The sequence below is a fragment of the Coregonus clupeaformis genome, chromosome 23, assembly GCF_020615455.1.
Source record: "Coregonus clupeaformis isolate EN_2021a chromosome 23, ASM2061545v1, whole genome shotgun sequence".
NCBI lineage: Eukaryota > Metazoa > Chordata > Actinopteri > Salmoniformes > Salmonidae > Coregonus > Coregonus clupeaformis.
This window is the reverse complement of record NC_059214.1, coordinates 58,985,504-59,005,986: the sequence shown is the minus strand read 5'-3', so window position 1 is coordinate 59,005,986 and position 20,483 is coordinate 58,985,504. Positions and strand designations below refer to the sequence as shown.

Here is a 20,483-nt window from a genome sequence, read left to right as displayed (position 1 = left end):
GCTCATGTCCACACTTCTGTACAATAGGGGGCAGTAATGCACCATAACGTTGGATGCCAACTGCCTATAAACCCCACTGAAGAAGAAAAAGCTACTCATGTAATGCATGCTGGAAAGCAGACAAAAACTAATGATTTGCAAGAGATCTAAACACGATTTATAAGCTACTGAACAACAAGTCCAAGAAATCATTGCTAACCGCGTTTGCACTTTGAACAGATTTCTCGACAATAATAATGGAAGATGTGACTGGGGCTCAGCTCATTGCAGAGGCACTAAAAGCTCAGGTGAAGTGTGTGCAATTTATATAAAACAGTGTTCTACTGTGTAACCGTGTTGCTAATAATATATTAGTCGCTGATCATGTCCTTGGCAGTGAGAATGTAGCACTACGAGTTGTGAAAGTGTGCCATAGGTCATTGCACTGGTATAGCTAACTATTAATATTGTTGTAGAAAAACATTTAGATGTTTATGTGGAATAGTATATGTTAACACCCTTGTTGATGCATGCCAATGTGTGTGTCAATGCAAAGAAAATCTAAACTACATTGTAACAATTCATATACAATTCAGTATGAAAATGTATGCACTCACTAACTGTAAGTCGCTCTGGATAAGAGCTTCTAAATGACTAAAAATGTAAAAAAAAAGGTAAATATACTGTATCTACATGTATCTCTCTACAGAATGTAGAATATATGTTTGGAATAGTTGGTGTTCCAGTCATTGAAGTAGCTATGGCAGCTCAAGCCTCAGGAATCAAGGATGTGGGAATGCGCAATGAACAAGCCATAAGCCACCTTTTTATTACTAAACCAGCTCTCCCCAAATCATGTGATATTAACTACCCGTACATAGACTACAGGTGCGTGTAGTGTGTGAGGGTCAGTTTCATAGCTTTTTGCATTGCTAATTATGTCTGCCTGTCTGTCTGATCCTTTGTGTGTCTGTCTGCCTGTCTTCCTGTCTGTCCCTCTGTCTGTCTGTTCCTCTCCAGTCCAGGTGCGTGTCTGGTTGTGTCTGGACCGGGACTCATCCATGCACTTGGTGGAATGGCCAACGCTAACATGAACTGCTGGTATGCTAGAACTCCACAAACAGAAGACCCTACTACTCATGTTCAGTGGTCCTTTCAAAAGAAGGGATGCTATCCGCACACTGCAAAAAATGATCTGAGGACTCCAAACTATCTCAGATTGTCAGTTGATGTCATTGTGTGATACCTCTCTCTCTGTAGGCCTGTGATTGTTATTGGAGGCTCCTCCGATCAAAACCAAGAGACCACTGGGGCGTTTCAAGAGTTTCCACAGGTACCGATTCAACCATGATATTTCTGACTTTTGAACATTAGGGGGTTGTTTCCCAGGACACAGATTAAGCCTAGTCATGGCCTAAAAAGCAAACTCAATAGAGAATCTCTGTCTGGGAAACTGGCCCTAGCAGTTTAATTGCTGAAAAGAGGAAATCATTTGTTATTTGTGGTCCTCTTTCTCTGTCAGGTGGAGGCATGCAGATTGTACAGTAAGTTCTCTGCTAGGTCTAGCAGTCTGGATATGATCTCCTCAGTGGTAGAGAAGGTATACAGTCTACTCTGACTCCCTCTGTGTAGTCCTCTTCATATCATTTGGTATCACCTGCAATTGTCTGTTTTCTGACCTCAAATTTTCCAGCTTAGCAAGGTACCTTAACTGCTTCATAAGAGCACAGCACAGCCTTAATTGATCTGAATGGAAGGGTGTTTGGTCTGTCTAAGGCAGCACGCACTAGCATGTATGGACGTCCAGGTGCTGTATACGTAGACATATCTGGGGACATGGTCAATGCTAAATTGGACAGGAGCAGAGCCAGGTTAGTGGCCATCACTGTCTTTCATCCATTTAAAATGTATACTAATGTGTTACTGTTGAATATGTATACCTCTGAATTCACATCACCGTAGTCATTTTTATTTTATCTTGTTATACCTTTTAACGTCTGAAGTGAACCAGAAATTAAATTACTTAGAAAATATAGCACTATATCAAAATATTCTCATCAGAGAATAGCAATAAGCCTCGATAGACCTTCATGGTTTATTTACATATGCAATAAAGTTGCTAGGTAACATGTTTAATGTTTGACCTATTATTTATTATTTCCTTTGTCAGAGAGGTGCCCTGTAGTCCACCTCCTCCTGTGAGTATGGCTGACCATATGGCGATCACAGAAGCACTGGCGGTCCTGAAAGGAGCCAAACGGCCTTTACTCATCATTGGCAAAGGTAGGCATTGCTTTTTTAATAGCCAGATAATCTGGGGGAAACAGAACTAAAATCTTGCATAATTGCGTCAGATACTTGGATAAGGTCTGGGGAGATGTTAAGAGAAAGATACTACCCATTGCGAACTCTCCACCCCCTAAACGGAAACTCTCTGCAAGTTTCAGGCAAGTTTATGGGCCAAATGTCCCCTCCCGTTCTGAAATTGAAAAGATGCGAGCACCTGCGAAATCGGGATTTGTCCAAATGATTAGTGGTGAAAAATCAGCGTACCGGAACAAAGTTGTCACATCCCAGTCTGTTGACAGACGCTACTTCCAGTTATGTTACGTGCGTCTGTCCAAGAGAGATCAATAGCCAGCTGAGACGCACTGTAACACATATAGCACTGTACCACGGTTCAGTTGAAAACTGGGCCACGTTCAGTCGACAAATGTTGTTGACATGATTTCTCATTCTACCTGTCCGAGAGGCACGTTCGTTCTACATGCTATATTTCTATCTGAACGTTGCACAACGTTTTGCTCAGCTGAATGCATCCCAGTTGTGAAGGCCAGTCTGTTGAAATCCGTGTGGCAGTGCCCTCTGTCTGTGTCCCTCTGCAGGTGCAGCCCATTGAAGAGCAGAGGGGGCTCTGAAGGAGCTGGTGGAGGGGTGTGACCTGCCCTTCCTGCCCACCCCCATGGGTAAAGGGGTGCTGCCTGACGATCACCCCAACTGTGTTGCTGCTGCCCGCTCCAGGTCAGCCTCTCCTTCTCTCAGCTGGCATCATATTCATGTACAGACCATTGACTGTATAAGTAGGACCAAGAATTTCCCTGACCATTTGAACGGACCAGGAAACTCCTGAAATCCCTATCTATAACTAGTCTCTCCTGGCCAGGTCATGTCAATGTAAACTGGTGTCAATCAAACAACTACACTACTCCTATAACTAGCCTCTTTTCATTACATTTTGTTTTGTCCCTGCTCTCCTCCTCCTCTCTTCCTATCCTCCTCCTCCTCTCTTCCTATCCTCCTCCTCCCCTTCTCCTTCCTCTTCCTATCCTCCTGGTTCTATGGTCTTGGTGGGGACTGCAGAGCTCTGCTCCAGTCTGATGTTGTGGTCCTACTTGGTGCCAGACTCAACTGGATCCTGCACTTTGGCCTTCCCCCAGGTTTGACACCCAAGTAAAGGTCATCCAGCTAGGTCAAAGGTCACCAGTAGGGTTTCTTTTTTTTCCTTATTTTTTTCGGATTCCAGATTTTCTGCTTATTCCGTTCTGATTTCTGGAATCTTCCAACAGGGATTTCTGGGAATTTTGGGAAAGTAACTGTAATTTTGCAACCCTAGTCACAGGTCATTTCATAGTGAACTACATTTCATTGTAACCAGGTATAAAGGTATTTGACTCAGTCTATTGGATTTAGTCTATCAATTATATAGCTTCTCTATAAGTCTTTGTGGTCTCTCCAAATAATGTCATGGCTGTCTTAGTGCTGTACAGTACATCTATATTTAAGCAATAAGGCCCGAGGGGGTGTGGTATATGGCCAATATACCACGTCTAGGGGCTGTTCTTAAGCACGATGCAACGCGGAGTGCCTCGATACAGCCCTTAGCCGTGGTATATTGGCCCTATACCACAAACCCCAGAGGTGCCTTATTGCTATTATAAACTGGTTACCAACGTAATTCGAACAGTCAAAATACATTTCAAATCAAATCAAATCAAAATTTTATTGGCCACATGCGCTGAAATACAACAGGTGCAGACATTACAGTGAAATGCTTACTTACAGCCCTTAACCAACAGTGCATTTATTTTTAACAAAAAAGTAAAAATAAAACAACAACAAAAAAAGTGTTGAGAAAAAAAGAGCAGAAGTAAAATAAAATAACAGTAGGGAGGCTATATATACAGGGGGGTACCGGTGCAGAGTCAATGTGCGGGGGCACCGGCTAGTTGAGGTAGTTGAAGTAATATGTACATGTGGGTAGAGTTAAAGTGACTATGCATAAATAATTAACAGAGTAGCAGCAGCGTAAAAGGATGGGGTGGGGGGGGGCAGTGCAAATAGTCCGGGTAGCCATGATTAGCTGTTCAGGAGTCTTAAGGCTTGGGGGTAGAAGCTGTTGAGAAGTCTTTTGGACCTCGACTTGGCACTCCGGTACCGCTTGCCGTGCGGTAGCAGAGAGAACAGTCTATGACTAGGGTGGCTGGAGTCTTTGACAATTTTGAGGGCCTTCCTCTGACACCGCCTGGTATAGAGGTCCTGGATGGCAGGAAACTTGGCCCCAGTGATGTACTGGGCCGTACGCACTACCCTCTGTAGTGCCTTGCGGTCGGAGGCCAAGCAGTTGCCATACCAGGCGGTGACGCAACCAGTCAGGATGCTCTCGATGGTGCAGCTGTATAATTTTTGAGGATCTGAGGACCCATGCCAAATCTTTTCAATCTCCTGAGGGGGAATAGGCTTTGTCGTGCCCTCTTCACGACTGTCTTGGTGTGTTTGGACCATGATAGTTCGTTGGTGATGTGGACACCAAGGAACTTGAAGCTCTCAACCTGTTCCACTACAGCCCCGTCGATGAGAATGGGGCGTGCTCAGTCCTCTTTTTTTTTCCTGTAGTCCACAATCATCTCCTTTGTCTTGGTCACGTTGAGGAGAGGTTGTTATCCTGGCACCACACGGCCAGGTCTCTGACCTCCTCCCTCAACGTGACCCATGTTATACGGTCAGATATACCACAGCTTTCAGCCAATCAGCATTCAGGGCTCGAGTCACCCGGTTTATAAAAGGGAACGTGTGTGTGTCAGCCTTAGCATTATGTGGTGGTGCCTGGTTATTTCTGTTGTGTTTAGCTTGAGGTTTGGCCACTCCTCCAGCTGCTGTTACATGTGTCACGCACGGCGCTCTTCCTGTCGTGTCGTTGCTGGTATGTTGTAGTAACGTTCCACATACGTTATTTATGTCAAGGTCAATGTCAAGGTTGATCTGTGTGCTGAGGAGATGGGGAACAACGTGCAACCTGCTGCTGCTCTCCTGGGGGACATCAATACTATTGTCAAGCAGGTAACACAACACAGTCCTGGGGGACATCAATACTATTGTCAAGCCTGTAACACAACTCAGTCCTGGGGGACATCAATGCTATTGTCAAGCAGGTAACACAACTCAGTCCTGGGGGACATCAATACTATTGTCAAGCAGGTAACACAACTCAGTCCTGGGGGACATCAATACTATTGTCAAGCAGGTAACACAACTCAGTCTTGGGGGACATCAATACTATTGTCAAGCAGGTAACACAACTCAGTCCTGGGGGACATCAATACTATTGTCAAGCAGGTAACACAACTCAGTCCTGGGGGACATCAATACTATTGTCAAGCAGGTAACACAACACAGTCCTGGGGACATCAATACTATTGTCAAGCCTGTAACACAACTCAGTCCTGGGGACATCAATACTATTGTCAAGCAGGTAACACAACTCAGTCCTGGGGGACATCAATACTATTGTCAAGCAGGTAACACAACTCAGTCCTGGGGGAAATCAGTGCTATTGTCAAGCAGGTAACACAACACAGGCATCTAATATCTGCCCTATATCTGCATATTCTTTTTAAGAAACAAGCATTGATTGTCCTGCAGCACAGCAATGTGAGTTATTATATGGATTATAATTAATGGACATTTATGTAAGGGTTGATAGGGAAAATTATGTCTGACATTTCTAAGAGTACAAACTTCAGAAGCCTTTTTTTAAACCTCAAATACACTACACGTTTTAAATGTCCTGCATTGCAGGAATGTTCTCCTGCAACAAGGTGATCAAATTAAGATCCTACATCTGTACTTGATTCAGTTTGTTTAGTTTCTACTCCTCATCTTTACGTTCAGCTCCTGGAGTACGTCCATAAAGATGGCTGGAGGTATCCAGCTGATACAGAATGGTGGACCACGTTGAAAGAGAAGATGGTTGCTATGACAAAGGTGACAAAGGTGTGTTGGTGTGTCCGTCTGTGACCTGTGATCTGACCTAAGCAATTTAGATTCTGCCTGTGTGTCTGTATTACTGACTCTTTGTTATCTGTGAAATAACTTGACTTAAATCCAACAGGTAGAATACATTATGGTACAATGTAGTATTGCCTTCAACAGGTAGAATACATTATGGTACAGATGTAGTATTGCTCTTAAATCCAACAGGTAGAATACATTATGGTACAGATGTAGTATTGCTCTTAATTCCAACAGGTAGAAGACATTATGGTACAGATGTATTCTGAGTCTTGTCATAGGCATGTATGATCCCGTCCGGTCAATTCCCTCCTATTTTTCCACACCCGGCCTTTCAGGTCCAACAACTTTGCTGTTTGGGTACCTACCACCCCTGATTTGATTGTGTTTCTCTCTCCAGGCGTTAGCTCTACAGTCGACAACACCCATGAACTACTACCAAGTGTTCCACCACATCTCCCAGCTGCTGCCCCACGACTGTGTCATCGTGAGTGAGGGGGCCAACACCATGGACATCGGGCGCACCATGTTGAACAACTACCTTCCTCGACACAGGCAAGGCATGCCGCCTCACACAGAGATCAAAGGTCAAATCCGCCAAGTATCCTGTGCCTTTGCCCTGAAGACAAGTAGGAATGAGTTGGGATCTGTTGATGGTTCTGCCTGAGAAGACTTCTCAATGGAGTGCTGCCTGACAGGCTGACTGGATGACTTCTCAATGTAGTGCTGCCTGACAGGCTGACTGGATGACTTCTCAATGTAGTGCTGCCTGACAGCTTGACTGGATGACTTCTCAATGTAGTGCTGCCTGAGAGGCTGACTAAATTACTTCTCAATGTAGTGCTGCCTGACAGGCTGACTAAATTACTTCTCAATGTAGTGCTGCCTGACAGGCTGACTAGATGGCCTAGTTGCAGTATGTAGCCTAGTTGCAGTATGTAGCCTAGTTGCAGTATGTAGCCTAGTTGCAGTATGTAGCCTAGTTGCTGTATGTAGCCTAGTTGCAGTATGTAGCCTAGTTGCTGTATGTAGCCTAGTTGCTGTACGTAGCCTAGTTGCTGTATGTAGCCTAGTTGCAGTATGTAGCCTAGTTGCAGTATGTAGCCTAGTTGCAGTATGTAGCCTAGTTACAGTATGTAGCCTAGTTGCTGTATGTAGCCTAGTTACAGTACGTAGCCTAGTTGCAGTACGTAGCCTAGTTGCAGTATGTAGCCTAGTTGCAGGATGTAGCCTAGTTGCAGTATGTAGCCTAGTTGCAGGATGTAGCCTAGTTGCAGGATGTAGCCTAGTTGCAGGATGTAGCCTAGTTGCAGTACGTAGCCTAGTTGCAGTACGTAGCCTAGTTGCAGTATGTAGCCTAGTTGCAGTATGTAGCCTAGTTGCAGTATGTAGCCTAGTTGCAGTACGTAGCCTAGTTGCAGTATGTAGCCTAGTTGCAGTATGTAGCCTAGTTGCAGTATGTAGCCTAGTTGCAGTGTGTAGCCTAGTTGCAGTACGTAGCCTAGTTGCAGTATGTTGCCAAGTTGCAGTACGTAGCCTAGTTGCAGTACGTAGCCTAGTTGCTGTATGTAGCCTAGTTGCAGTACGTAGCCTAGTTGCAGTACGTAGCCTAGTTGCAGTATGTAGCCTAGTTGCAGGATGTAGCCTAGTTGCAGTATGTAGCCTAGTTGCAGGATGTAGCCTAGTTGCAGGATGTAGCCTAGTTGCAGGATTTAGCCTAGTTGCAGTATGTTGCCTAGTTGCAGGATGTAGCCTAGTTGCAGGATGTAGCCTAGTTGCAGGATGTAGCCTAGTTGCAGGATGTAGCCTAGTTACAGTATGTAGCCTAGTTGCAGTACGTAGCCTAGTTGCTGGACGTAGCCTAGTTGCTGTATGTAGCCTAGTTGCAGGATGTAGCCTAGTTGCAGTATGTAGCCTAGTTGCAGTATGTAGCCTAGTTGCAGTGTGTAGCCTAGTTGCAGTATAGGCTAGTTGCAGTATGTTGCCAAGTTGCAGTATGTAGCCTAGTTGCAGTATGTAGCCTAGTTGCAGGATGTAGCCTAGTTGCAGTATGTAGCCTAGTTGCAGTATGTAGCCTAGTTGCAGTGTGTAGCCTAGTTGCAGTATAGGCTAGTTGCAGTATGTTGCCAAGTTGCAGTATGTAGCCTAGTTGCAGTACGTAGCCTAGTTGCAGGATGTAGCCTAGTTGCAGTATGTAGCCTAGTTGCAGGATGTAGCCTAGTTGCAGTACGTAGCCTAGTTGCAGTATAGGCTAGTTGCAGTATGTAGCCTAGTTGCAGTATGTAGCCTAGTTGCAGTATGTAGCTTAGTTGCAGTATGTAGCCTAGTTGCAGTATAGGCTAGTTACTGTATGTAGCCTAGTTGCAGTATGTAGCCTAGTTGCAGTATGTAGCCTAGTTGCAGGATGTAGCCTAGTTGCAGGATTTAGCCTAGTTGCAGTATGTTGCCTAGTTGCAGGATGTAGCCTAGTTGCAGGATGTAGCCTAGTTGCAGGATGTAGCCTAGTTGCAGGATATAGCCTAGTTACAGTATGTAGCCTAGTTGCAGTACGTAGCCTAGTTGCAGTATGTAGCCTAGTTGCAGGATGTAGCCTAGTTGCAGTATGTAGCCTAGTTGCAGTATGTAGCCTAGTTGCAGTATGTAGCCTAGTTGCTGTATGTAGCCTAGTTGCTGTATGTAGCCTAGTTGCTGTATGTAGCCTAGTTGCTGTATGTAGCCTAGTTGCAGGATGTAGCCTAGTTGCAGGACGTAGCCTAGTTGCAGTACGTAGCCTAGTTGCAGTACGTAGCCTAGTTGCAGGACGTAGCCTAGTTGCAGTACGTAGCCTAGTTGCAGTACGTAGCCTAGTTGCAGTACGTAGCCTAGTTGCAGTACGTAGCCTAGTTGCAGTACGTAGCCTAGTTGCAGTACGTAGCCTAGTTGCAGGATGTAGCCTAGTTGCAGGATGTAGCCTAGTTGCAGGATGTAGCCTAGTTGCAGGATGTAGCCTAGTTGCAGGATGTAGCCTAGTTGCAGGATGTAGCCTAGTTGCAGGATGTAGCCTAGTTGCAGTATGTAGCCTAGTTGCAGTATAGGCTAGTTAGAGCCATAAATATTCAGCTGCCAGCTGAATTATCCAAGCCATAAGAATGTATTGCTAAACTAGTACGATATAACACTTCTTTGCTCTTCCCTACAGGACAATGAGAAGCGGACACTGTTGCATGCAGCTGCCTATCTAGGAGATGCAGAAATTCTAGAGCTTCTCATACTATCAGGTAAGGTTATCATTGATGAGATGGATTACGCTACGACTCATGTCCGTCGGACTTTGACTTCTGTTTTGATGCTGGTTGTGTTTGAATGTGAATGTTTCCCTCATACTTATCCCCATTCAGATCTTATGTGCAGCTGATGTGTTTGAGAGGTCATTTTAATGAAGGCCGTTGACAGCTGAAACGTCCCTATTTTAACTTGATAAGTGAAGCATCCAGAGTTTAACTGTGAGCGACAGTCAAACCTTTTCCTTCCGAATGCCCTCATGATTTTGTGTTGCACCTCGTCTCACGTTGGCTGGGCTCCTCCTACTCCTCTCCACTCAGTGACATTTTCTTTAGAGTGATGCTGTGTAATGAAAGTCCCCGTCCCGGAATAGCGCTCTACAAGAGGCTTTCCGCGCGTTCCAAATGGCACCCTATTCCCTATATATTGCACTACTTTTGACCTGGGCCCTGGTCAGAAGTAGTGAGCTATAAAGGGAATAGGGTGTTGTTTTGGACACATCCTTTCTGTGCTCCAGCAATTTTAAAGGATGTTGCCTCATCAACCCCAGTGGCCTAACTAACCCTATAGTCTCTGTCCCCTGTCGGTCTGTCACCTGTTTTTCTGTCTGTGTCCCAGGAGCCAGAGTAAATGCCAAAGACAACAAGTGGCTCACTCCTCTGCACCGGGCCGTGGCTTCCTGCAGTGAGGTATGTGTACTGATACTGTCAGCCCTGTCACGATCGTCATAGGGAACAGACCAAGGCGCAGCGTGATGAACAAACATACTTTAATTAGTCAAAGTTTAAACATGAATACAAAACAAGAAACGACTCGTGACGTCCACGGTATCAATGACCGAACACGGAACAAAAACCCACAACCACAAAGGGAAAACATACAGTTTAAATATGGCTCCCAATCAGAGACAACCAGCCAACAGCTGACACTCGTTGCCTCTGATTGGGAGTCACTCAGGCAAACATAGAATACAACAAACTAGAATGAACACCAACATAGAAATACACACATAGAAATGAACACACCCTGGCTCAACATAATGAGTCCCAGAGCCAGGGTGTGACAGTACCCCCCCCTAAAGGCGCGGACTGCGACCGCGCCTCAACTAAACAAAACAGGGGAGGGCTGGGCGGGCATACCTCCTCGGCGGCGGTTCTGGCTCCGGCCTTGACCACCACCCTCCAATGCGCCCCTGGTCCAGTCTGGCCCCGCCGGCAGGAGCAGGACTGGACTTAGCAGGAGCGGTTAGCTTCAGCTCCATAGTGGAGCAGTTGACCGGTACCTTACCAGGCACCGGTGACCCAGGCACGGGTTGTGCTGGACTGACGACGCGCACCCCTGGCTTGGTGCGTGGAGGAGGAACGGGCCTTACCAGGCTGACGACGCGCACCCCTGGCTCGGTGCGTGGAGGAGGAACGGGCCTTACCAGGCTGACGACTCGCACCCCTGGCTTGGTGCGTGGAGGAGGGACGGGCCTTACCAGGCTGACGACTCGCACCCCTGGCTTGGTGCGTGGAGGAGGAACGGGCCTTGCCAGGCTGACTTCTCGCACCCCTGGCTTAGTGCGAGTGGCAGGAACAGGCCGGGCCGGGCTGGCGACGCGCACCGTATACTTGGTGCGAGTGGCAGGAACAAGCCGGGCCGGGCTGGCGACGCGCACCGTATACTTGGTGCGAGTGGCAGGAACAGGCCGGGCCGGGCTGGCGACGCGCACCGTAGGCTTGGTGCGTGGAGCAGGGACAGGTCGGGCTGGGCTGGCGACGCACACCGTAGGCTTGGTGCGTGGAGCAGGGACAGGCCGGGCTGGGCTGGCGACGCACACCGTAGGCTTGGTGCGTGGAGCAGGGACAGGCCGGACTGGGCTGGCGACGCACACCGTAGGCTTGGTGCGTGAAGCAGGGACAGGCCGGGCTGGGCTGGCGACGCACACCGTAGGCTTGGTGCGTGGAGCAGGGACAGGCCGAACCGGGCTGTGGAGACGGATAGGAGGCCTGGAGTGAAGAGCGGCCACAACCCGTCCTGGCTGAATGCCTACCCTCACACACTCTGTGTGAGGCATCCGCACAGGACGTACAGGGCGGTGTACCCCTGGCCTGGTGGCCTTCTGGATCCGCCCCTTTTTCTCCTCCGTCAGCCCCGTCGTCCATGCCGTGTGCCCCCCCCTAAAAATTTTCTGGGGTTGCCTCACGACCGTCCGACGACGACCCTGATCACGCCGTTGCTCCTCTCTACGGCGCGCCTCCACCGTCTCTTCTCCCGGCGCTTCCTCCCATGTCCAGCCCAAGAGCTGCCCCTGGACACGCTGCTTGGTCGTTGCATGGTGGGTTTTTCTGTCACGATCGTCATCTACAGAGGAGGACCAAGGCGCAGCGTGATGAACAAACATACTTTAATTAGTTAAAGTTTAAACATGAATACAAAACAAGAAACGACTCGTGACGTCCACGGTATCAATGACCGAACACGGAACAAAAACCCACAACCACAAAGGGAAAACATACAGTTTAAATATGGCTCCCAATCAGAGACAACCAGCCAACAGCTGACACTCGTTGCCTCTGATTGGGAGTCACTCAGGCAAACATAGAATACAACAAACTAGAATGAACACCAACATAGAAATACACACATAGAAATGAACACACCCTGGCTCAACATAATGAGTCCCAGAGCCAGGGTGTGACAAGCCCTCACACACACTCCTGTGCATATGTGTTTGACTGTTAAGTGTGTTGTGATTTTTAAATGCACTTTAAACAAAGTTGAACATGATTTGAACTGTGTTCCTGTAGGAGGCTGTTCAGGTGTTATTGAAACACTCTACTGATGTGAACGCCAGGGACAAGAACTGGCAAACGCCGCTCCACATCGCTGCGGCCAATAAGGCAGTCCGCTGTGCCGAGGCCCTGGTCCCTCTCCTCAGCAACGTGAACGTGTCAGGCCTGGCCGGGCGCACGGCGCTGCACCATGCAGTCTTCAGTGGACACCAGGAGGTTAGCAATTAGCATGGACATGATTACACACTGTAGTCTACACTTTATACCTGTCCTATCCCCACGTTGAGCTTACTGTGCATCCGATTACTTACAATGGTTGTATGTAGGGCTGTGACGGTAATTGGATAACCGTGACATTGACGGTTTTGGATGAAGAACGCCATGAAAATAAAATAACCGTCAAAACCAAGTATGATTTTTCTCTCCATAAAATGTTTTATCACCTTTTATTTTAATGTAGATATACTTTATCAATAGCGGGAGTGTTAACTCTTGATTATATGGTATTGTTTTGCTGACTTAGTTGGAGGAGATATAGACAGTTTAATAGATGGACTATCTTTTGATGCACCGCAATCACCAAATCTGCTCTATGCGCGAATAGGAGAGAATCTTTGAAGGTCAATTCAGGTTAATTGAAGAGGGGGGGGTGAGGTGAAAAGTGGGGACCGGGGGTAACTATAGTACCTCTAGATCTATAGCCTACAGGCTGGGGGTGGGTGGGTAGCCTCTGACCTCTGACCTTCACCTCTGATCTTTTTCATTGTTACCTGTTTGGGCACATTTCAGTTTCACACCTAACGACGATGGAGAACCAGATGACTTGGACCAGCCTGTTTGCAGAATATGCGCAAAACCCATAGGCTACCTACTAAGAATTCCAGCACCACAAACGGGACACCGATAAGTGGCGAGCACTGCCAGACACTGTAACTCGTTATTTAGTCATAGGAATGGTGCCTTTACGAACGGTGGAGAAACCCGCCTTCAAATAAATGCTCTGGAAATTTGACAGACTATACGAGTTAAGTATTTGTCTCAAACAGCGGTCCCTACCTTGTTCAACAAGGTGAAGGGGGAGGTTCAGACAGAGCTAAAGGACGTAGATTTGTTTATTTTTGCACTGAATACGGACATGTGGTCAAGTGTAAATATGACTCCTTACATGAACCTAACAGTGCACTATCTGACGAAAGACTGGACACTGAAATCCAACTGTTTGGAAACAACCTACATTCCGGAATACCACACAGCCGACAAACTCTCCGAAGCCCTGCGTTCGGAATTCCTTGACTGGGCCCTTGACGAAAATCTAATGTCCTGTATCGCCACAGACAACGGGGCCAACATTGTGGCTGAAGTGAGGCAACTGAACTGGCCTTGGCTAAATTGCTTTGGCCACAATCTCCATCTCGCTGTCACCATCAATGTGAAGCTAGAGCACAGGCCGTGTTCTAGGCCTATGTAGAACTCTGGTGGGCACTTTTTAGCAGAGCTGGCGATTTAACAGAGGGACCTAGTAAGGCCCAGACCGAGCTGAACCTCCCAATTCACAACCTCATTCTTGTGAGAAATTAAGTTTTAATAACTAAGCTGTAATAACCATTTATAGGCTATTCAATGTTAGAAGAATAAGATATGCAAAATTATTGTTCATGAATAATTGTAATTCAGATGCCCTAGCAAATAAACAAACAAAATAGGCTAGTTTCCTTGAATCACTTAATGTTGCATTACCATAGGCCCATTGTTTTATTTAGCCAATCATACTCTAATTAAACCACTGATTATAATGAGAATATAGAACATATTCTGGGAATCCTACATGTTACGTGTGTATACTATACCAGAAAGCATGATCATTAGCTTCTTCTGGATTGTTTTAAATCGCGTAGCCTGTCGGAAGGCAGCGGGTGCGGCGAATAGGCTTCCAAATAGATGACTGTTGAGTTGTGAATGTCAGTGAAAGAGAGGCGCAACCAGGCATATCGCAATTTTTCAAAATACAATGGAGGGAAAACAGTTTGGAAAGCAATTGGCTTATTGCTTCAAAGAGAAGAAGATGAAAATACTAATGTCTTTTTTAATGATCAAAATCCTCAACTTAATTGAGGGAACAGTATTATTGGCATCGGCTATATCCCCCGGTGAGTGTGCATATTCACTGTCTTTATCACTGGATCAGTGCCACTTGAAAGTCGTGTTGAAAAAGATTCTGCTAATCTCTCTAGTCATATAAAGTGTAGTAGAATTGCGTGATTTTAAAATAATAAAAGGCCACATTTTTCCAGTGAAAAGAAACCTACTCCACCACGCGCTGCATTGAACAGCCTTTTTTTGCGAACAGTGATTGAGTTATATTATTAGCCTAAATTATGACTATCCAATTTACTAATCACATTAGGAATAGTCAGCTATTTTACATAAGTTTGCAAATGTGATGATGCATGGAATGCTTGATATTTTTTCATGGTGAAAATTTGCTTCCCCAAACTTGAGAGCAAGACTTGCCTAAACGCGCTAATGTTTTCCTTTGCTAATGTCCGTCCCGCCCCCCTGTCAGCTGTCAGTTTTGTCGATGACCACGTACATAAGACACGCCAATCACCGACACCTGAAGTTCCATGACCATCACAGCCCTAGTTGTATGCTTGAGTTTGTTCAGAGGAGGCTTTGAATAAAATCCGATCTGAGTGTGAAATGCCTTACTGAGGGTAAATGGAAGCTCCTCTTGTGCCCGGCTCAGCCTTATACAGTTTAAGGTACTTTACCGTATCCATTTCAGTAAGGCTAGATTGTCCAAATTCTACCCAAATATTGATGGTACATGTGACAGGTGTAAAAGCTCCTTGGCGGACTTGACCCACATGTTCTGGTCCTGTCCCCATCTGGCAGATTATTTGTCCACTATTTAAAACCCTTTTTGAAGCATTTGATATAAAGTTGCAGCCTAGTGCAGAAATGGCTATTTTTGGAGTACCAAACAACAATCCTTCTCTGACCAATAGTAGAGTGTTTGTTTCTAAATCTCACGCTTGACAGGGACCTTCGATGTTGATGCTGGGCGGGAGAAAAATGGGCACCCGATTTGAGAGACACTGGTCTACTTTAGGGGTCTAGGACTATTTCTGTTCAGGCATACCACTGGTCTACTATAGGACATTGATTATATTAGGAGTGTATATCTGTTCAGGCATACCACTGGACTTTGCTTCAGACTGTGTGTTTGTTTCCATTCAGGCGTACCACGGCCACCACCATGCTATGGAGGTCCTGGTTCAGTCTCTGCTGGATCTAGACGTGAGGAACAGCCAGGGGCGCACCCCTCTGGACCTGGCTGCCTTTAAAGGCCATGTGGAGTGTGTTGACGTCCTCATCAACCAGGGAGCCTCCATCCTGATTAAAGACTTCACCCTGAAGAGGACCCCCATCCACGCTGCAGGTACGCATAGGATATCACGTAAGACCTAGAGATTCTGCAATTCAAAAGTTTTCCTTACCAAGATGGACATTTGTTTGGTCATGTTGCTAGGACGCCAATGTCCACTCTAGGGATATTATATAGTATAGTGTGAAAATGCCCACTACACACTGATCTAAGGTAATTTTTTGTCATTATTGCTGAGGATCTGGGGAGGGTAACCTGATCCTAGATCAGTGCACAGGGGGACTTCTATCCAGAGCCAGGTACACAGCTAGCAGGTGACAGGCTTCGAGGGCCTCAGCCCCAAAATGTTTTATTATCTGCTGTGTTAACATCATGAGGATGTCATCTACCAATACCACTGTTCTAGAAATCTGTCTGTTCATGTGAAGGTAATAGTCGTCCAGCAATCAGCTCATATCCTCTCTGTTTAGCCTCCTCTAGCTACCAACGGTCAATCATCTCACATTCTTATATCCTCTCTGTTTATCCTCCTCTAGCTACCAACGGTCAATCATCTCACATTCTTATATCCTCTCTGTTTATCCTCCTCTAGCTACCAACGGTGATTCGGAGTGTTTGCGTTTGCTGATTGGAAATGCTGACCTCCAGAGTGCAGTGGACGTTCAAGACGGGAATGGACAGTAAGTCAATTGGGTTTTGGATACAATTCCTGAAATAAAGAGATTTTGACACTAGGTCTACGTCCCAAATGGCACCCTATGCCCTACTTGGTGCACTACTTTAAACCAGAACCCTATGGGCTTGGGTCAAAAGTAGTGTACCATATAGGGAATAGGTTGCCATTTGGGACTCAGCCTGGTTATTACCAGTTTGTAATATGACCTTGTTGTCTTGTGTATCAGAACCCCTCTGATGCTGTCGGTGCTGAGCGGACACACAGACTGTGTGTACTCACTGCTCAACAAGGGAGCCAGCGTAGAAGCCAAAGACAAGTGGGGCAGAACAGCGCTACACAGAGGGGTGAGGAGGAGAGCTGGCTGTATACGCTCACACACAGAAAGAGACGGGGAGGCTCAAATATACATATTATCTTCAGAAAAGTAGTTGTCCATGGGTAGTGGTGTATTCATCCATGTAGGGGGACCTGCCTCCAGACATCATTTGTAATAATTGATGATTCATTATTATATCATTGATTATTAGTTATTCAAATCCATTCTTGTCTCCCCGCCCTTCCTCCCAGGCGGTGACGGGTCATGAGGAGTGTGTGGAGGCCCTGCTGCAGCACAGCGCCAGCTTCCTGGTTCGGGACTGTAAGGGGGCGGACCCCTGTCCACCTGGCGGCGGCATCCGGACACATCGGGGTGCTGGGGGGGCTCCTACACGCCGCCCAGTCAGTGGAGACCCTCCCCGTCATCACAGACAACCAGGGCTACACGCCACTACACTGGGCCTGCTACAACGGTACGTACTGGACTAACGGAACACTAGATATTTTCTGATTTTCTCTCTTCAGCACTGTAAACATGTCCCTGAATTAGGCAGGCCATACAACGGTACGTACTGACTAACTGGACTGTAGCTCTGTTCTCTCCTCCATGAAGTGTACACTCATTCACTCCCTCTTGTGGCTTGAAAAGCATTCGATTGGTGTGGACGGAGCCATGTGGGGGAATGAACAAGACTACAACAGAATTAGGGGTTATGACTCTCAGTGGAGGACCTTACACTGAAACAGGACTTTGTCAGGGGATTGACATAGCATATGTTGTAGCTAAAACATCTTTTGTGACTTCACCATTGTCAGATGTGTAGCTTTCTCTGAGAGTATTGTTGTGGTCTGCAGCGACGTCATCTTTTTCCTGTATGAATCAATCTTCCACTAGGCCATGACACGTGTGTAGAGGTGCTGCTGGAACAGGAGGTTTTCCACAAGACCGAGGGCAACTCGTTCAGCCCTGCAGAGATGCTGATTGACACTCTGGGGCCGGCCATTGTCAACGCCACTGACACCAAGAACCGGTAACTACAGCACATGACAAAGTCCTTTTCTTCTTTAGAATAATGTTGTCTGGGGAATAAAATGACCTCTGGGGTTGGATGAGGGATTGTAGATTACTTTTAATACATCTATTAGTGATTTTATATTTCTATGGTATAAACAGGGTTAATTGAACAAACTTGTTTATAACAGTCCTACATGATATCGGTGAAATAAGTTTCCTCTCTCTCCAGGACCCCCTGCATGCGGCGGCTTTCACGGACCACGTGGAGTGTCTTCAGCTGCTGCTAGGCCACAACGCCCAGGTCAACTCCCCCGATGCCTCCGGGAAGACCTCCCTCATGATGGCTGCTGAGAACGGACAAACCAACGCTGTCGGTACGCAGCACCCTCTCCTCCGCTTTGCCTCGCCCAGCCGGCTTAAGTTCAACATGTCTGTTTTACATTTTAATAAGTCGCTTAATTTCCTAATTGAGTTTCTTTATGTTTCTCTGTCTGTGTCAGAGCTGTTGGTGAGCAGTGCCAAAGCAGAGCTCACCCTGCAGGATGCAGTCAAGAACACTGCTCTTCATCTGGCCTGCAGTAAGGTGAGCATCCCCACATGAAGATGACGTTCATCTGAACAGTTGGCTCTCTCTGGTTAAAATTTTGGTCTGACATGTTTGACTCTGGTTTTTAAAGGGGCATGAAACCAGTGCCTTGTTGATATTGGAGAAGATTACAGACAGGAACCTCATCAACTCGACTAACGCAGCCTTACAGACGTACGTATGGTTCAGCTGTATTAATTGGGCCAGAAGAATTAGAAGAAGTGCACTATATAGGGAATAGTCTGGCATTTGGGAGGTATCCTCATTTGCTGCTGGCTAATCTGACGGTACTTTCTCCTCAGGCCGTTACACGTTGCAGCCAGAAATGGTCTGACGGTGGTGGTTCAGGAGCTACTAGTGAAGGGTGCTAGCGTGCTAGCAGTCGATGAGAATGGTAAGATCCATAACGCTAACACCGTTTTCTTCTGTACTTCTCTTCTCAATGTGTCCACAAATGTTTCTCTCTAGTCCACTGTTTGGTTATTGTCTTAACTTTGTATCTCCTAGCCTGCTGTTATTTCATGTTTTTCACCAAAAGTGTTGTAGTAAACGGTGATGCTCCTGAAGTGACCCTCTGCTGTTCTGTTTGAACCCCTCAGGTTACACGCCTGCCTTGGCCTGCGCCCCCAACAAAGACGTGGCGGACTGCCTGGCGCTGATCCTGGCCACCATGATGCCCGTGTCCCCCTGCAACCCGGCGCCCAGCCTGTCCTTCAGTGCCATTAACCACTACACCACCAGCCCCTCCAAGAGTGTGACCTTCGACAGCCTGCCCGTGCTGCGCAGCGAGCACAGCTCCTACTGCAGCTTCAACAACATCGGCCACCGCGACCACGATGGAGGCTTCTACAAGGATGAGGAACTCAACGACTCAGACTCAGAGACATACTGAGGGGGGTGGTGGTCGCTGCCCTGGAGGGGAGCCAAGGGCAGACGGATGGACAGTGAAGTGGGGCAGAGGCCACAAACAAATACACACATACACACCGTGTCTTAAATCACCACAGCCAGCTTTGGGAGGGCACGAGCCGAGACAGTCCGCACAGGAGCCAAAAGAGTCCCGCAGATGGAGAGAGAGAAATGGAGGGAGGGAGAGGGGGAGGCACAACAGGCTGGCTGGCCACACTCATCCTCTCATACCACCAGGTGTCCTTCCAGCAGATACTGGACTTCAGAGGAACTGCTGCTGCTATAGCCCACCTTTACCTTTACCCACAAAGGTCCTAAACGGTAGAAACTGTCCAGCCAACAGACAGATGGACACCTTATGACGGCAATAACCTGTAATCCAAGGGGATAGTAGCACTTCACTGAGTGAAAAACAGACATGGACCAAAAGATGTGGAAGAAGCCTTTTCAAAAACCTGTTTTGACAGTAGAAATGGGATTGAGCGTTTTGGGCTAAGAAAAAACATAAGGAGTGATGTTTCATTTAAGTTTTATGAGAGTGATGGTCATGTTTATCCGCACACTAAGACAGTCAGAACGCACCTAGCCTCTTGTCTGTAATCCATGTGGGAGGAGGGGAAATCATTTATTTTTTATGAACAAACATTTTAATAAAATCATTCATGTCTTAAGCTCCTGACCCTCTGAGGGAACCAAAAAATCGTAGTATTTGCTCTCATGAGTAATTTCAAAGAATTTCCATCCCCAATGGCACCATATTGCCTTTATAGTACACTACTTTTGACCAGGGCCATAGGGTTCTGGTCAAAAGTAGTGTACTCTATAAAGAATAGGGTGCCATTTAGATTTTGCATTTGTATGTGAGCGACAGGACTTTTTACATTTGCGTTATTAAACCTACCTGTCCTTTGCCCTCTAGAAAATATTTTAGAAAGTAAATTATTAATTCATGTATTCTTTCTTGTGATATTTATGTCATCATTTTGTGCCTTCTTTAGTTACTGAGGGGAGGTTAGGAGAGTAGAGGCAGCTGTATGAGCGAAAACAATGATGCACACTAAGTACTACAACGTTTGTGAAAAGCACTGATACTATTCCGAGGCATATGAGGCAGAAAACATGCCTCCCTTGGAGAGGAGAAACACTGTAAACCAATGGTAGGACAGCAGTATTTAGATTTTCTTCTGTTGAAAAAAAAATATATATATATTATTTGTCTTGGTCTTATAATCAATGTATTTTGACAGGTTTTGCTTGCTTTAACTTCTTCAAAAAAAATGAAACCACTC

At 46.4% G+C, this 20,483-nt stretch overlaps 1 long non-coding RNA gene and 2 pseudogenes across 1 annotated transcript; all 3 read left to right on the top strand.

The window, feature by feature from the left end:
- Nucleotides 1–937: 937 nt before the first annotated feature.
- On the top strand, nt 938–12,533 carry LOC121547964 (annotated as a pseudogene).
- Nucleotides 6,349–6,568, top strand: LOC123481774. The gene is made up of 3 exons (XR_006657316.1): nt 6,349–6,367; nt 6,409–6,456; nt 6,505–6,568. It is a non-coding gene; the product is annotated as an uncharacterized LOC123481774 (long non-coding RNA).
- On the top strand, nt 9,448–20,298 carry LOC121576349 (annotated as a pseudogene).
- Nucleotides 20,299–20,483: the final 185 nt, after the last annotated feature.